Below are 14,448 nucleotides of genomic sequence, written 5' to 3' on the forward strand. Positions count from 1 at the left end.
AGTATGATAAAATACAGAGACTTTCATAAAACAATGGAGTCTGAAAAGACTTAAAATTTTCATCTCCAGTCTCTTTAAAATTCCTTTCTCTATCCATTCAATTCCTTTTTTCAGAGCTCTTGGATCTCCTTGATCCAAGAGAAGTGAGGGAGAACTCCTTGCTGAGCATAGTGTAATGGAATCCCAAATTGGATGAATCTTAGAGACTGGAGAAGCCCAAATAGCAAAGAGTTGTAGGGAGATGAATTTCTCCCCTGAATCTCAGGCAAGATAAGTGAAAGGATCAGTGCACTCATGAATGGTAGAAGCTGTTTGAAATAGGCAATGCACTGCCCTTTCAAAGAGTACACCATGCTTGTAATTTTCTTCCTGTTTGGAAGAGTAACTTCCTTTCCTTTTGCCCTTGAGGTTCCTTGACACGTGGAAGCTAATTATTGCCTAAGGAAAATACACCCTGGTTTTTACCAGCTACTGCCCGAAAAGTGGCTTCAAGTTTGAGAGACCCGAAGATATAGAGGCAGCTACCAGCAGGAATGAAGTTGGGGCTGGGGCTGAAGCTGGAGCAGGAGCAGGAGCAGGTCTAGGAGCAAGCAGATTAGGTCGCAGCAACCAAAGAAAGGAGGAACTCAGGCTCAAGCAGATGGGTGAGAGAAGAGATTTATCTCTTCTCCTCCAAGAGTCCCTGGCTAAGTCCCTCAAATTAAAATAGCCAGGCCAGGAGGGAGAGAGACTGGGCAAAAAGTGGGAAAATAGAAAAAGGAACCTGCAGGAGCAGCAGCTCCAAAGAGAGTTCTCTCAGTGTTTGCAAGGGTGGGGGGACAGGGGTGCAAAAAGCCGTGGTAGGAAAAATGTGGCTTTAAAAAATTTATCTAGGCTATCTTAAAAAAAAAATTAATAGTTTTTTTCTCCACTTCTAGTCTCCATCAATGTAAAAATTAAAATCAGTTCTCAATAATGAAAATAATATATTTTAAGGGATTTATTAATGATCATTAGAAATCAAGGAATAAAGATGATACAAAATAAAGATCATGTGCCCATGGCAGATTAGCCATTTAAAAATCTCCACTCACCACCGCTATGCTCGCCAACAGGGCCAAAAAGATGGTGGGACCATCCATGTCCCAGCCTAATATCCCCTGTCTACAGGAAGTACATAACGGGAGGAAGTCAGTGGGCTCCTGGGAAATCTAGGTGTTTTTTTTTTTTTTAGGGTAACAGTTTCGAATACACAAAAGTGTTTGAGGTCACATTTGAACCCAGAACCTCCCATTTCCAGGCCTAGTTCTGTATCCACTGAGCCACCCATCTGCTCCCCAAAAGCTTTTTTAAAATTGGGGGGCAGCTGGGTAGCTTAGTCGATTGAGAGCCAGGCCTAGAGATGGGAGGTCCTAGGTTCAAATCTGGCCTCAGACACTTCCCAGCTGTGTGACCCTGGGCAAGTCACTTGAACCCCATTGCCTAGCCCTTACCACTCTTCTGCCTTGGAACCAATGCACAGTATTGATTCCAAGATGGAAAGTAAGGGTTAAAAAACAAAAACAAAAAAACCCTTAAAACTGAATTAATACTTTTAAGATACTTGGCCTTATGATCATTGCTGTAGAATAATTCTCTAGGGCTTCTAGGAAGCATTTGTTGTGGAAAGTGACATCCATTAACAAAGTGCATTATACTTTCATAAGTGCAATAGATTCTTTAAAGGTTCCACATGTACCTTTAAAAATATTTAGGCCTTCTAAGAATATCTAGAATTTTTTTTTTATGGGTATTGTGCTTGCCATTTGTACTTCCCAGATGCAGCTGGTAGCACAGTGCACAAAGTGCTCAGCCTGGAATCAAGACACAAGTTCAAATCTTCCCTTAGGCGTTTACTAACTTTATGATCAGGAGCCAGTCAAATACTTTTATTCTGTCTCAGTTTCCTCAAACTCTTAAAAAAATGAGTTATAAGCTCCCATTTCCCAGGGTTGTTGTGACAACCAAATGAGATAATATTTGTAAAGCACTTAGGATAACATCTTGCACACAGTAGATGCTAAATGAATGCTTCCTTCTCATTACTAGGAGCTAAATAATTATTGAGTCAGAAAAAGTCCAGTTGGCAGCATATAGAAAACTTAGGAATGAGATTTTAAAACTTAAACTAAGATTTTTAAAAAGATTTTATTTAGGCTGGCATCCAAGACTGCCTAAATCTATTTCAGAAGGGAGTTGGTAGGCAAACATATGACAGAATTCATTGTGTATCAATCTGTCAACTCTAAGATGAAAAATGAACAACCCTCACACAGGTGTTTTAAAGCAGGAAATAGGGAGTTGATTAGCCTTTTAGCCCTTTGTGTTTTATCATCCTCCATTACCTTCTCTGACCTGCAGGAACAAGCATCACTCCTTATGTCCTGAGAATTGGCCAGGCAACCATACTTTGCTATTGCTTTTTATACTATTGAGGTTGAAGAACTAACTTAAATTCGTCAGAACCATAGCATTTGCAAATCAGTCTTGAAATGGCAACAGGAATCCTAAAATTCTGGACATTTGTTTTGGGGGTTGGCAAGAGGGGGATGGATATATGTTCTATACTTGGTTTCTCTTGTAACTGTGCTAAAAACTTTGATGATGATCAGTCTCTGAAGAGGCATAAGAGGAACCACTGCCAGCTTCCTATATTGAAGGGAAGATTTTAGAAGGCCCTCTTCGCCGAGTCTGGACACTTCCTCTGCCTAGGATTATTTCACCCCTTTGCAACTTAGTGGATGATTTTTAGGAGTCACAATTGTAGAAAGTATCATGGCCTTGCAACCAGCTTGCTGAGGATCCCAGCTTAGCTTGGTTGTTTTTTGGAAAACAAGCTTTCAGTCTGCTGCTTCATCTGCACTTGAAGCCATTGCAGCTTGGTAGGAGCCAGGCCTCTCCCTGCCTAACCTTTGAGCACCTACACTCAGGCCTGACCTTGCCAGCATGAGGCATCAGGGAGAAACACTTTAGGGAACTTTAAGTCATGTTAATGCTCAGTTATGAAACCTCAGCTTCAGGACCAAGAAGGATCTCAGTGGTCATCTAGGCTGACCCACATGGGAAAGACTTCTTTGTCCAGTTTGCCCGTCTAGAGCTCTTCTAGTTTGTTACCTACTGACCCCTAATGAGCAAGGCCTGCTGCCTTCTGAGGTAGCCCATTCCATTTTGGAATAGCTCTCGTCATTTTGAAGTCTTTCCTCATCTTAGGCCCCCGGTGCTCCTGGCTCTGCCTCTTGGGGCCAAGTACAACAAGCCCAATCTCTCTTCGACGTAACCTTCCTTCAGATACTTGAAGATGGCTCTCCTGTACACCTCAAGGGTCTCTTCTCCAGCTTCCACATCCTTACATGGGATCAAGTCAAGGTTCTTCACCATCCTGACTGCCTTGGTCTGGATACTGTGCAGCTTGTCTCAGTGTCTTTCCTAAAAGATCCTGCCCAGAAGCAAACCCAGTTTTCTAGGTGGGGTCTGACGAGGGCAGCACTGCTTTGTTTCTGGATGTTTCCACTGCCAAAGCAGCCGCCAAGGTGGCAGGAGGTTTCTTGGCTGCTCTACGATGCTGTCAGGTATGCTATTCATGCACACTCCATATCTTTTCAGGTAAATTGCTGTGTAATCACACTTTCCTCATTTTGTCTGTGAAGTTGAACCCTAGCATCCAAGGGTAGTACTTTACATTGATTCCATTTCAATTTTATCTTCTTGTATTTGGCCCGTTGTTCTAACTTGTCAGGGGCTTTTGGAATCTGACTGTCATTCAGTTAGCTTCTGTGTCACCTGCAGAGAAGTGTGCTGTCTGGGTCACATGCAATCCAAGTCATTGATGAAACTGGTAAACATCTCAGGGCCAAGCACATTTCTCTGCAATCTTCTTCCAAGCTGATATTAAGTAATCCTGCTCTGTGTGTCCGACTCTTCCGCCTGTTTCAAGTCTGTTTAATTATATCATGAGCAAAACCACATCTTGCCATCTTTTCTGTGAATTGTTTTGGTTAACTATGCATAACACTTTCCTTATTTATGTGCTTTTCTCCTGTGCCTTTTTCTTGATGGTGACTCTTTCCAGTTCACCTTCCTTTTCCAGATGATCACTCACCAGCCCTTGGGGCTAAAGTTTTAGTATTGTGCCAGGGGTAATCAAAATCAAGTTGTAGATTCCTTGTTCTTCTGGTATTTGAAAACTGGGACATTTGGCCTTTTCTAATCCTGTTCTCCTCCTGTTGTCTGTGATCTTTTTTCTCTGACTGTGGCTCTGTAGTCATCATATCTGCCACTTCTTTCAGGGTCCCTCCTTTTGGGTCTGTGACTCAGACCCAGTAAGTGCAACTGACTGGTTTTTGTTATCTGCCTACTTACTCTGGGTCACTCACTTCTCATTAGCCATTTCCCCCTGCCCTTATCAACTAAAAGATCATTCTCTTTGCCATAGACAAGAAACAAAATAAGTATTAAATATCTCTGTGGTCAATTCGATTTAGCTTCATTCAGGAGGCATTTATAGAGCCTTCCTCTGGGCCAGGCATTATGGTATGTACTAGAGAAGAGACAGTGCTGAAAACTACCTCTGCCTTCAAAAAGCTCACATTCTGCCAAACTAAATAGTAAATACCATACATTAGCATCCAATCCAGTTCACTTAGTCCTCTTGAAGTGTTCACTGTTCTCCTACAAGGTACTCTGTTGGCATTATGGTCACAAAAGAAAACTGAGAATTGTTACTTTTCATTGAGGAGTGTGCATTTAAAAAATAATAAATTGTTATTTTAACTGTGAACTTAAACCAACAAAACAAACAAAATATTCCATTATGCAAAGTAGAACACAATAGATTTTATATTAGATGATAAACATTTATAGTTTGTTTTTTTCCTCAGCTTTTCCCAAAGCAAAGCTGGACTGCCAGCTCTGGAATGGAAAGTTGCCAGTCAGCTGGCTTAGCTGGCTTCGGTCTGTCCTGAAGCCCCACTGCTTCTCTGTTCCTACACTTTTCCCTACCCTCTTTCTTGTTCTTTGTTTTTCTCAGTTGCCTCAGCTTCTTCTCAGCTTTCATATTGATGGCTGTTTTCTTAATGAGACTATGCTACTTTTTAATGTTCTCTCTCTTAAAATTTTATTGTCTTATTTGTCTTATCTATATACATGAACCCCACAGCTGGATGTAAGTTCTAAGAGGACAGAGACTTTTCTATTTTTGTCATAGTATTCTGAGCACCTAGCACAGTACCCTATTGTTGTTGAGTTGTTTTCAGTCATATCTGACTCTCCCATTTGGGGTTTTCTTGTCAAAGGTACTAGAATGGTTTGCTATTTCCTTCTCCAGCTCATTTGGCAGGAGACTGAGGCAAATAGAATGAAGTGACTCATCCAGGGTCATATAGCTAGTTAGTACCTAAGACCAGATTTGAAGTCTCGAAGAGGAGTCTTCCTACCTCTGGACCCTGCACTATCCACTGTGCTACCTAGCTGCCCTTTCTTGTATATCGTAGGAATGTAATAAAGGTTTAACTAGGTAAATTCAAAATTCAAAACTTCCCAAGCTTCTCATCATTTTCCCTCCAGTAGTTGGGTCTTCCTGGTTAATAAAAATCTGATTCGAAGTAGAATTCCCTTTGTTGGCTCTTCTGTCTTTTGGAGGGCAAAAAACAAAAGTAAGGCTATACAATGAATTAATAATTGCTTTGTTTCTCAAATAATGACATTGTTTTTGTTTTTGACTTCTTTGATCTTCACCCAAATATTTTTCATCATGCTTTCAACCTCAGGAATTATTAGTGATGCCATTTTACCTTACCTGCTTTTATTATCTGCCCACAAAATTGAGTACCTAATGACAATAAAATAGGGTAAAATAGATAATTTTCTTAGATTATATTTGCTTATTAGAAGAAAGTAGTCTTAAGAAAATTCCCTGTTAGCCATATCATTTTTAAAAAATCTTAAGATTTTCATGCATTGTAAATATATTCCTTTTGTCATTTTTTAAAGCCTTTACTATCTTCTGTCTCAAAACTGATACTAAGTATCATTTTCAAAGTGGAACAGTAGTAAGGGCTAGGTAATTGGGCTTAATTGACTTGCCCAGAGTCACACAGCTAGGAAGTGTCAGATTGGGATAGGCCTGGGGCTCTATCCACTGAACTACCTACCTTGCCCTGTCATTCAGGTTAAAGGATCCGAAATGAAAAGATGAACACTTGAGGCACACTACTGAATAACACTCTCAAATCAGTTCATTAATATCTATGATATATGTAACTTAATTCTTGAGCCCTCCACTCCCCAAATCAAAGCAACATCATAAATTATAGAGATTCAATAGATTATAACTTAGAAAAATACATCGGAAGACCTAGAGTGCTTTAAATCTTTGAACAGAATCTTGTGACAGACAGACAATTCTCTAGATAAGTGTAAAACAGGGACTGTCAACAGATTTGGATTGATCACACACTGGAAGTAGAAATTAAGCAGAAGAGTACTTTTTAGCTGATTGGGTAGCAGAGACTGGGTTTGAGAAGAATGGAATTTGATGGATCTGATGAATGTAATTTGAGTTAGCAAGCATTTATTAAGTATGTACTGGGTACCCACAGGTCCTGTGCTAAGTGCTAGGTTTGAAACAGAGAAAGTCAAACAAGGCCCTACCCTCAAGGAGCTCACAATATAAAGGAAACAACATTCTCACGAATATGGACCAATAAAATGTACCCAAGGTTAACTGGAGATCAGCTCAGGGAAAGGCACTTAAGTTACAGAGGGTTCAGGAGAGCCATTTCAGTTTTTCTCATTTTAGTATGCCTCATCATACATGGCAGCCGTTAGTGAATTGGAGAGGGCTAACTTGGTTTCCACAAGCTAACATTTGTCTCTAGATAAGATATGTTTCTAATAATAAAAGCCCAAGTTTATAGAGCACTTTAAGTGCAAAGTATTTCCTCTCAAAAACCTTTATTCCTGCTTTACAAATAAGATAACTTGAAGCTAAGGGATGCGAAGGAAGCCATAGTATTTAGATATCCTGGGATTTCCTGGAATTTAGTTCTCTGGGAAAATTAATTGCTTTTTAATTTGTGCTTGCAAATTATTGGATGCTGTGTCCTTTGCTGCCTTTTACTGGTTTTCCATAATGTATTTTAATGAAGGCTAAAATATTGCCATCGGGAAGATGGAAAATCAGGCTGGTAGCAAATAAAGTTAGCTAGCAGAGAGGTTGCTAGATTTGGAGTCAGTAAGGGTTCAAATCCAACCCCTGACATTTATGAGATGTGTGCCTCTGGACAAGTCACTTAATATCTCCATTCAACAAATCAGAAGCCAAGTCTGAGGAAGTTCAATGACTTGTCTAACTCAGGTCTTCCAGAGAGCTTTTGGCAGAAATAGAGTTAGCCCAAATTTTCTGATCTGTGTTAGAGAACAGGGCTTCTTAATCTTTTTGGTAGTCTGGTGAAACCTACACACATTTTTCTATGTGTAAAATAAAATATGTAAGATAATAAAGGAAACCAGTTATATTGAAATGGTTAGCAAAATATTTTAAAATATTTTTTATTTTTATATATTATTATTATATTAGTTATATAAGTTAATGGGCCTTTGGGAAAGAATCCCTGATTTAGAGTATATTTAGTGGGCCACTTTACTTTGTGTTTGCCTAATGTATTTATGGGATGGCTTTGAGTCCCAGGGAGCCATGGAGACAGAAGTTAGCTGGAGACATTTACTAATCAATTTGAAAAACATTATGAATACTTACTACATTTAAATGATCAGCATAGTTATTTATCTTTCTGGGGCTCTCAAATTGGAGACAGTAGGAGGGAGTTTTAGATCAGTACTTGGCATATTAAATATCTAATAAAAGCTTACTCTATTTGGTGAGGGTTAATGACTAAAAAATATAGAATATATGTCTATTTTTCCTAATAAGAAAGGAGAATTTGGTCTTTCTTCCAAAGAGCTCAACTACATAAAGCTTATGTGCCCTTGTACGTATGGCTTCTTCATACTTCAAACAAATGCATTAGCTATTAGCTTGATATTTGACACCTAAAAAGATTTTACTATCTACTTAATTACATTTAAAATATAAATTTTGATTAACAAAACCTTTGTAGCCAAATTGAAAAACAAAGCAAACCAGTGTCTTCTGGCTCAGACTTATTCTCATTTACTTAACATCTCTCATAATTATGCCTGAGATTTAAAAACCAGTCATCTAACAATGAAAAATTAGAGGTAATTTTGGAACATTGTCAACAATTTATAGAGTATTTCACTTCATTAAATCCAAATAATTTAAAAACTAAATTAAAACATTTTACTTTGTGTCCTTTTGTTCCTCAATTGCCAATTAAGTGCACAAATTTTTGAAAATTAAAGTGTTTGAGAATTGGTACTAAACAGTGTAAACCTCAAAATTTCTCAGACTTATGAATGTTAGGGGTTTCCCCCATTGGGGAATCTTCTACTTAAAAAAATTCCCTAGCAGATGGTGAGAACTCTACTTGAGTGTGGGGGCTCCTAGCTATGGGAGTGTCCCTGCTCCACCCTACTTAAGACTGCTTTAGGACAGAAAACTGTTTGCTAAACAATGAAAGTACTTTGATCCATGCTTATGGAAGGGACAGGAAGTTCTTTGAGTCATGACTGTTTTAGAATTGATACAATGGGATACTAAGTACCTATAAAGGTGGGGCAACTTGTAAACTACTTAAACCTAAAAGGGTGATAACTTATTCAGAGGTTTTTTCTTAATGAAATTTGTCCACACAGCAGCATTTTTTCCTGACTTACTAAAGAGATTAAAACTATTCAGCTGTGAATTCAAAATGGGCAGTCCTTTAGAAACATCTACAGTGATTGGTAGATGTAAGGACTTAGGGGAGGTGACAGAGGAGATTTGGCCCTTAAAAATAAGAGCTCAGAGAAGAGCAAGGGAGATCTCGATTTCTGATTCTCATTCTGGAAGAGAGCTCCTTGAGGAGCTCCTCTGAGGGGCTCTGTCCCTCTGGGGTAGGAGCTCTGGAGGCTCTTGAGAGAGGCCCTTTGAAACAATCTCTGGCTGGAAGACTCTTTGAGGAAGGACACTGGCCTGGTGTTACTAGAATCCTTGTTTAGTCAGACCTTGTGGTGAGTGTTAAAAAAAACTGACTGATTTCTCTTTTAAGACTCAGGTCTAGGCCATATTGGCTTGAGGCCCTTCATACTTATTCCTTTCTTACTCTCTCTCTCTTTCTTTGATTACTCATTGTATTGTTAATTAAAATCTCTATAAAACCCAATTGACTTGGGTATTTGAATAATTGGGAATATTTCCCTGGCAACCACCTTATATTTGATTTTAAACCCAAGACACTGTAGTGAAACATATTTCTGCCGTCAAATTTACTCACCCTCTCTTATATCTATCACAATTTATATCTTCCACTATTTTCATCACTACAGTTTAAGACCTCAACCATTTTAAATCTCACAACAGCCAGCCCCAAGGGGGAAAGCCCAGTGACCTGAAATGAGAATTCCTTGGACATTTATATGAAGAATATTAAATTGAAGAAGCCTTCTCAGGTTCATTCTTTGATTCTCTTTCCTTTTTTTCCATAGAATAAAAGCAATTGATGGCTGGTGATATTACTAAAATACAAGTACTTCTCTGCAGTTTGAGCAATAACTGGTCAATCTTTCTTTGTATAAATATCTTAATCTTGCTTTGAGGCATCATGCGGTTGGATAGGTTGTTGGACTTGGAACTGAGAAAAGTTCAAACCCAGCTTCTGAACTTTATTAGACACCTTTTACCTTTTCTGAGCCTCAGACAGCTCTCTAAATCTTAGGGTTATGAATGAGCTAAGATCTATGTTGTTGGTAGATCATATACTGGAGAATTCTTAGGTCCTGGAAATATTGTTTTCTCTTGGTTAATGAGTACATAGTAATCTCAGATTGTAACTACTTAGAAATTGCTGTATGGAAATTTCAGCATTTTAAATTTTATTCTTTCCAGGAAGTAAAAATCTAAATCTACCCTCTCTTCCTTCTCCCTTTTCCCATTCAAAATGAAAGAAAAACTATACTTTATAATCAAGCAAAACAAATATCCACATTGACCATGTCTAAAATTTAAAAACACTTCACATATTTTTTCCTAATAAGGGGGAATTTTCTGCCCACAGACTCCCTCACCTCTCCTTCATGAGGTGGGGTAACATGTTTCATCAATAGTGCTCTGGAATTATCTTTTGTGCTTATGCCTGTCAGAGTTACTAAGCCTTTTAGAGGTGACTTTACAATGTTGTTGTCATTGTATAAATTGTTCTCCTGATTCTATTTATTTTGCTCCACATTCGTTTATACAAGTCTCCTTTAGGTTTCTTTGAAGGCACCTGACTTCATCATTTCTTATAGTAAAATAGTATACATTTCTATGCCGTGACTTAGTTTTACACTCTCAACTTTGATTGGCAGCCCCTGAGATGTCTATTCTTTGCCACCTCTAAAGAATTATTAATTTTTTTTATAGCCATAGAGTTTATTTTGTTTAGGACTAATACCTCCCTTAATCTATTGTTCTTCTAACTCTCCCTTCTCATTTTCCCTCCTATTTTCCTGTTGAATGAAATATATTTCTGTACCCAACCATGTATCTACTCTTCCCTCCTCTGACCATTTCAGATGAGTGCAAAGTTTAAGTGCCACTTGCTCCCCCACCTTCTCCTCCTTGTTTGCATAGGCTTCTACTTGCACACCTCAATTAGGTGAATGAATTTTCTCTAATTTTACTCCTTTCTCCACTCTCATATTCTCCAATGTATTTCTTTTTCCTTCCTTTTCCATTCCTTTCAAACCATCAGGATAGAACCACCTCCAGACCTTTCTTATGAGATCCTTATGATGATAGGGTTCAGAAGGGACACATGTATCATCTTCCGATATTATAAGTAATTTACTCTTTTGTAGTTTGTAATTTTTCACTCATATTTCCCTTTTTGTGTTATTTTTAACTGTTTTGAACTTCAGAGTTTCTATGCAGCACTTTATTTTCATCAGGAATGCTTGGATGTCTGCTCTTTCATTAATTAAAACTTATTAAGTCAGGCACAGTGCTAAAGCTGGTACTGTACTAAGATTAAAATCTTTTTTATCCTCTGAAGGATTCTACTCAGTTGTTTTGAGTAAGTTATTCTTAGCTGTAAGCCTATTTCCTTTGCCTTCTGGAATGGCATAGTCCAAGGTTTCTGCTCCTGTATGGTGGTAGCTGCTAAATTATCTGTGATTCTGACTATGACCTCCCAGTAATTCTTTCTGCCTGCTTACATTATTTTAAAATTTTCACCTGGAAACTCTAGATTTTAGTTGTAATATTCCTGGGGGTTTTCATATTTTCATATTTCTTTCAGGAAATGACTGGTGGATTCTTTATTTCTGCTTTGCTCCTTGGTTCTAAGAGGTCTGGGGGATTTTCCTTTTCTTGAAATCTAATTTGAAAGACTTTTGGGGGGGGGTTATGGCTTTAAAGTTAGTCCACTGGTTTTTTTTTTTTTTTCCTCCATGATCTATTTTCCAGGCTAGTTATTTTTGCTTTAAGATAACTTAAATTTTTCTTCTCTCCCCCCCCCCCCCATTGTTTTGACTTTTGAGCATTTCTTGTTTAAAGGAGTCAATGACTTCTATATGGTCAGTTCTAGGTTTCAGGGAGTTTTTTCCTTGGGCAAGGTGTTGTACCTCTTGTGCCAAACTGTTAATTTCCTTTTACATTGTTTCATAGTTTTCATTTAATTTCCTTTTGTTTTTCATTTAGTGCTCTTAATTTATTGATTAAAAACATTATTTAACTCTTGCTTCATTTCTTCCAGGAATTCTTTTTGAACTTGTGCTTCAAGATGTATTTTCTTTGAGGCTTTATTTGGAGATATTTTGGAGTCATTCTCTCTCTCGCTCTCTCTCTCTCTCTCCCTCTCCCTCTCCCTCTCCCTCTCTCTTTTTTGATTTGCATTCTGAGCTTTCTTGTCACCACAATACCTTTTTATAGTGGAATTTTTTTTCTTTCTTATTCTTCCCTCTTATTTTCTGACTTATGACTGTATTAGGATTAGACTTCATGTACTTTGGGAGGGAAGGCTGGTCCTGTTGCTAGTTTCTTGGGTTATTGAGTGTTATATTATTTGAGGATCTCATGGACAGGCTGGGGACCTGAAAGCTTTCAGTGCTTCTCTAGAGGTCTGATTAAGAGTAAAGTGTGATTGTTCATCCTGGTCTGAGCTTTGCAAGTTTCTGACCCGAGTCTGGGTCCAAACAACAGTAGATTGCTGCTGGACTCATCTTTTGTTGGCCAACTGGAAAGCTTTACTGGTTCAGTAATAGAACTAGGGGTGTCCCCTTTTGGATCTCTTCCTGGTTATTCCCTTTCAGGACTCATATTGGGACAGAAACTGGAACTGAGAACTTATTCTGCTCCAGGGGTCAGAGCCACATTTCTGAAACTTATTTCTGAACTTGTTTCTAAGACTGATGACTATCCCTTACTTCTAGATACAAATCCCTTCCTCAGTCCAACCTAGATTTGTGCCTGGGTACTGGGTAGGGAGTGACAAAGCTGCCGTCTGGCAGCTGTACAAGGTTGTGTCCTGATTTGGATCTGAGATCCCCTCTTGCTCTTGGGAACAGTATCTGGGTATTGCAGGCCAGATTATGTCCATAAACCTTTCTGTCTGGTTCCCAATTGTAATAGACACCACTATTAGGGGAATTATGGTATTATGGAAGTGTTAGAACTTTAACACCAGGAAATAAGCTAGGGGAAGACTGGATCTTGAGCACCTTCCTTTACCCTACTTCCTGTTCTCTTTTCAATGGTCTTGCAGGATTCTTCTCAGAAACGGTAAACTTAGATTTCCCCTAATAACTAAATCCCACAGTCAAATCTTTAACTAAGAGGTATTTTATTCTTTTAGGTAGAGGAGGTAAGGAGAGAAGAGGTGAGAGGAAAATAGATTACCTTAATCTTATAAATTATCCCTGTTGATTGAAGATTTGAGATATAAATTTGAAGAAGCAAAGATGTTGGCTGCAAGAGACTGACAGGTTTCCTCTGAGCTAAACCAAAAGTCTTCTCAGCACTTAGTCTCGTGAATATGCAATAACCAAAGAGAGTTTGTTTTCCACCTTCCTTCAAAACAGCCAGAGAAGGAAATGAAGTTCAAAACAGCTCAAGCTGCTTAACTACTCCATTCAAGATTCCATGGAACTGTGACTCCATCTCAGTTGACTGGAAGTTCCCAAAGTTCCAAGCCTCTTGCTTTTTCTGCTGATCCATCTTGTATTTCCATTTCCTCCATTACACCATGCTGACCTGGCATGGACAAATGACTCACTTGGATTTTTTCTTGGCTTTTCTGATTATGATTTGGTTTTATGTATTTTCTAGATCTATTTAGAGAAATCTTTTAGGGGGAATTTGCTGTACTTCTTCCTGTGACTGCCATCTTGTCTCAATACTTCAAATTGCAGCTTTTTTAGCTGGTTGCAATGCCATTGTGTCTTTATTTTTCCTTACAAAAAAAAAAACAACTCATACTGTTAGTACAGTGTCTATAAATCTCATTTGTTCCTACATCTCCCGCAACCATTAAAATAGTACTTTATATTATCCTCTGAACAATTTACAATTCTTGTTTAGCTGTGTCTTTGCACAGACTCTCCCCATGCCTGCAATACAATTTCCTTTTGATCTGTCTCCGACAGATAGCAAAGTGTATAAAGTGCTGGATTGGGAACTGGGAAGATGTGAATTCAAATCTTGCCTCAGACTTTTACTTGCTGTGTGATCCTGGACAAACCACTTCATCTTTTTTTTTTATCCTCAATTTCCTTTTCTGTAAAATAGAAGTAATAATTAGCAGAGTTATTGTGAAGATCAAATGAGTTAACACTTGCAAAACACTTTGGAAACCTAAAGCCCTAAGCTAGTTGTAATTGTTGTTATTTCTTCTTGTTTTTTTGATTGCATCTTCTAGTGAAGACTTTCCTGCTCCCGCTGCTACTCTTAACCTCCAGCCCATCATTTTGTATTTATATATATATATACACACACATATATGTTTCCTTCCATAGAATATAAGATCCTTGAGAGCAGAGTCCATTTTGGTTCATTTCTAACTCTTGTCTCTGCAGCACCTGGCATTGTGCCCAGCTCATTGTAGACACTTAATCAATGTGCTTTTGATTGATAATAAGAGCCGCCTTTTATATGCTACTTTCCCCTTTGATCCTTGCAGCAACTCAGTGCTATAGGTAGTGGAAGTATTTTTATCTCCATTTTGTAAGAGATGAAGCTGTGGCTCTGGGAGAAGTGAGCTGTCTGCTAGAAAAGGTTGGAGTTGGATGTTCGAAGCTGGGTGTCCATTTCTAAGTCCAGTCCACATTCTTCTC

General features: G+C 38.4%; 1 protein-coding gene across 5 annotated transcripts in view; it reads left to right on the forward strand.

Moving 5' to 3' along the window:
- CIT (citron rho-interacting serine/threonine kinase) overlaps positions 1-14,448 on the forward strand; it is a 173,754-nt gene that overhangs the window by 118,929 nt on the left and 40,377 nt on the right. The window lies entirely within an intron of this gene.

Source organism: Monodelphis domestica, chromosome 3 (assembly GCF_027887165.1).
Source record: "Monodelphis domestica isolate mMonDom1 chromosome 3, mMonDom1.pri, whole genome shotgun sequence".
Classification (NCBI taxonomy): domain Eukaryota; kingdom Metazoa; phylum Chordata; class Mammalia; order Didelphimorphia; family Didelphidae; genus Monodelphis; species Monodelphis domestica.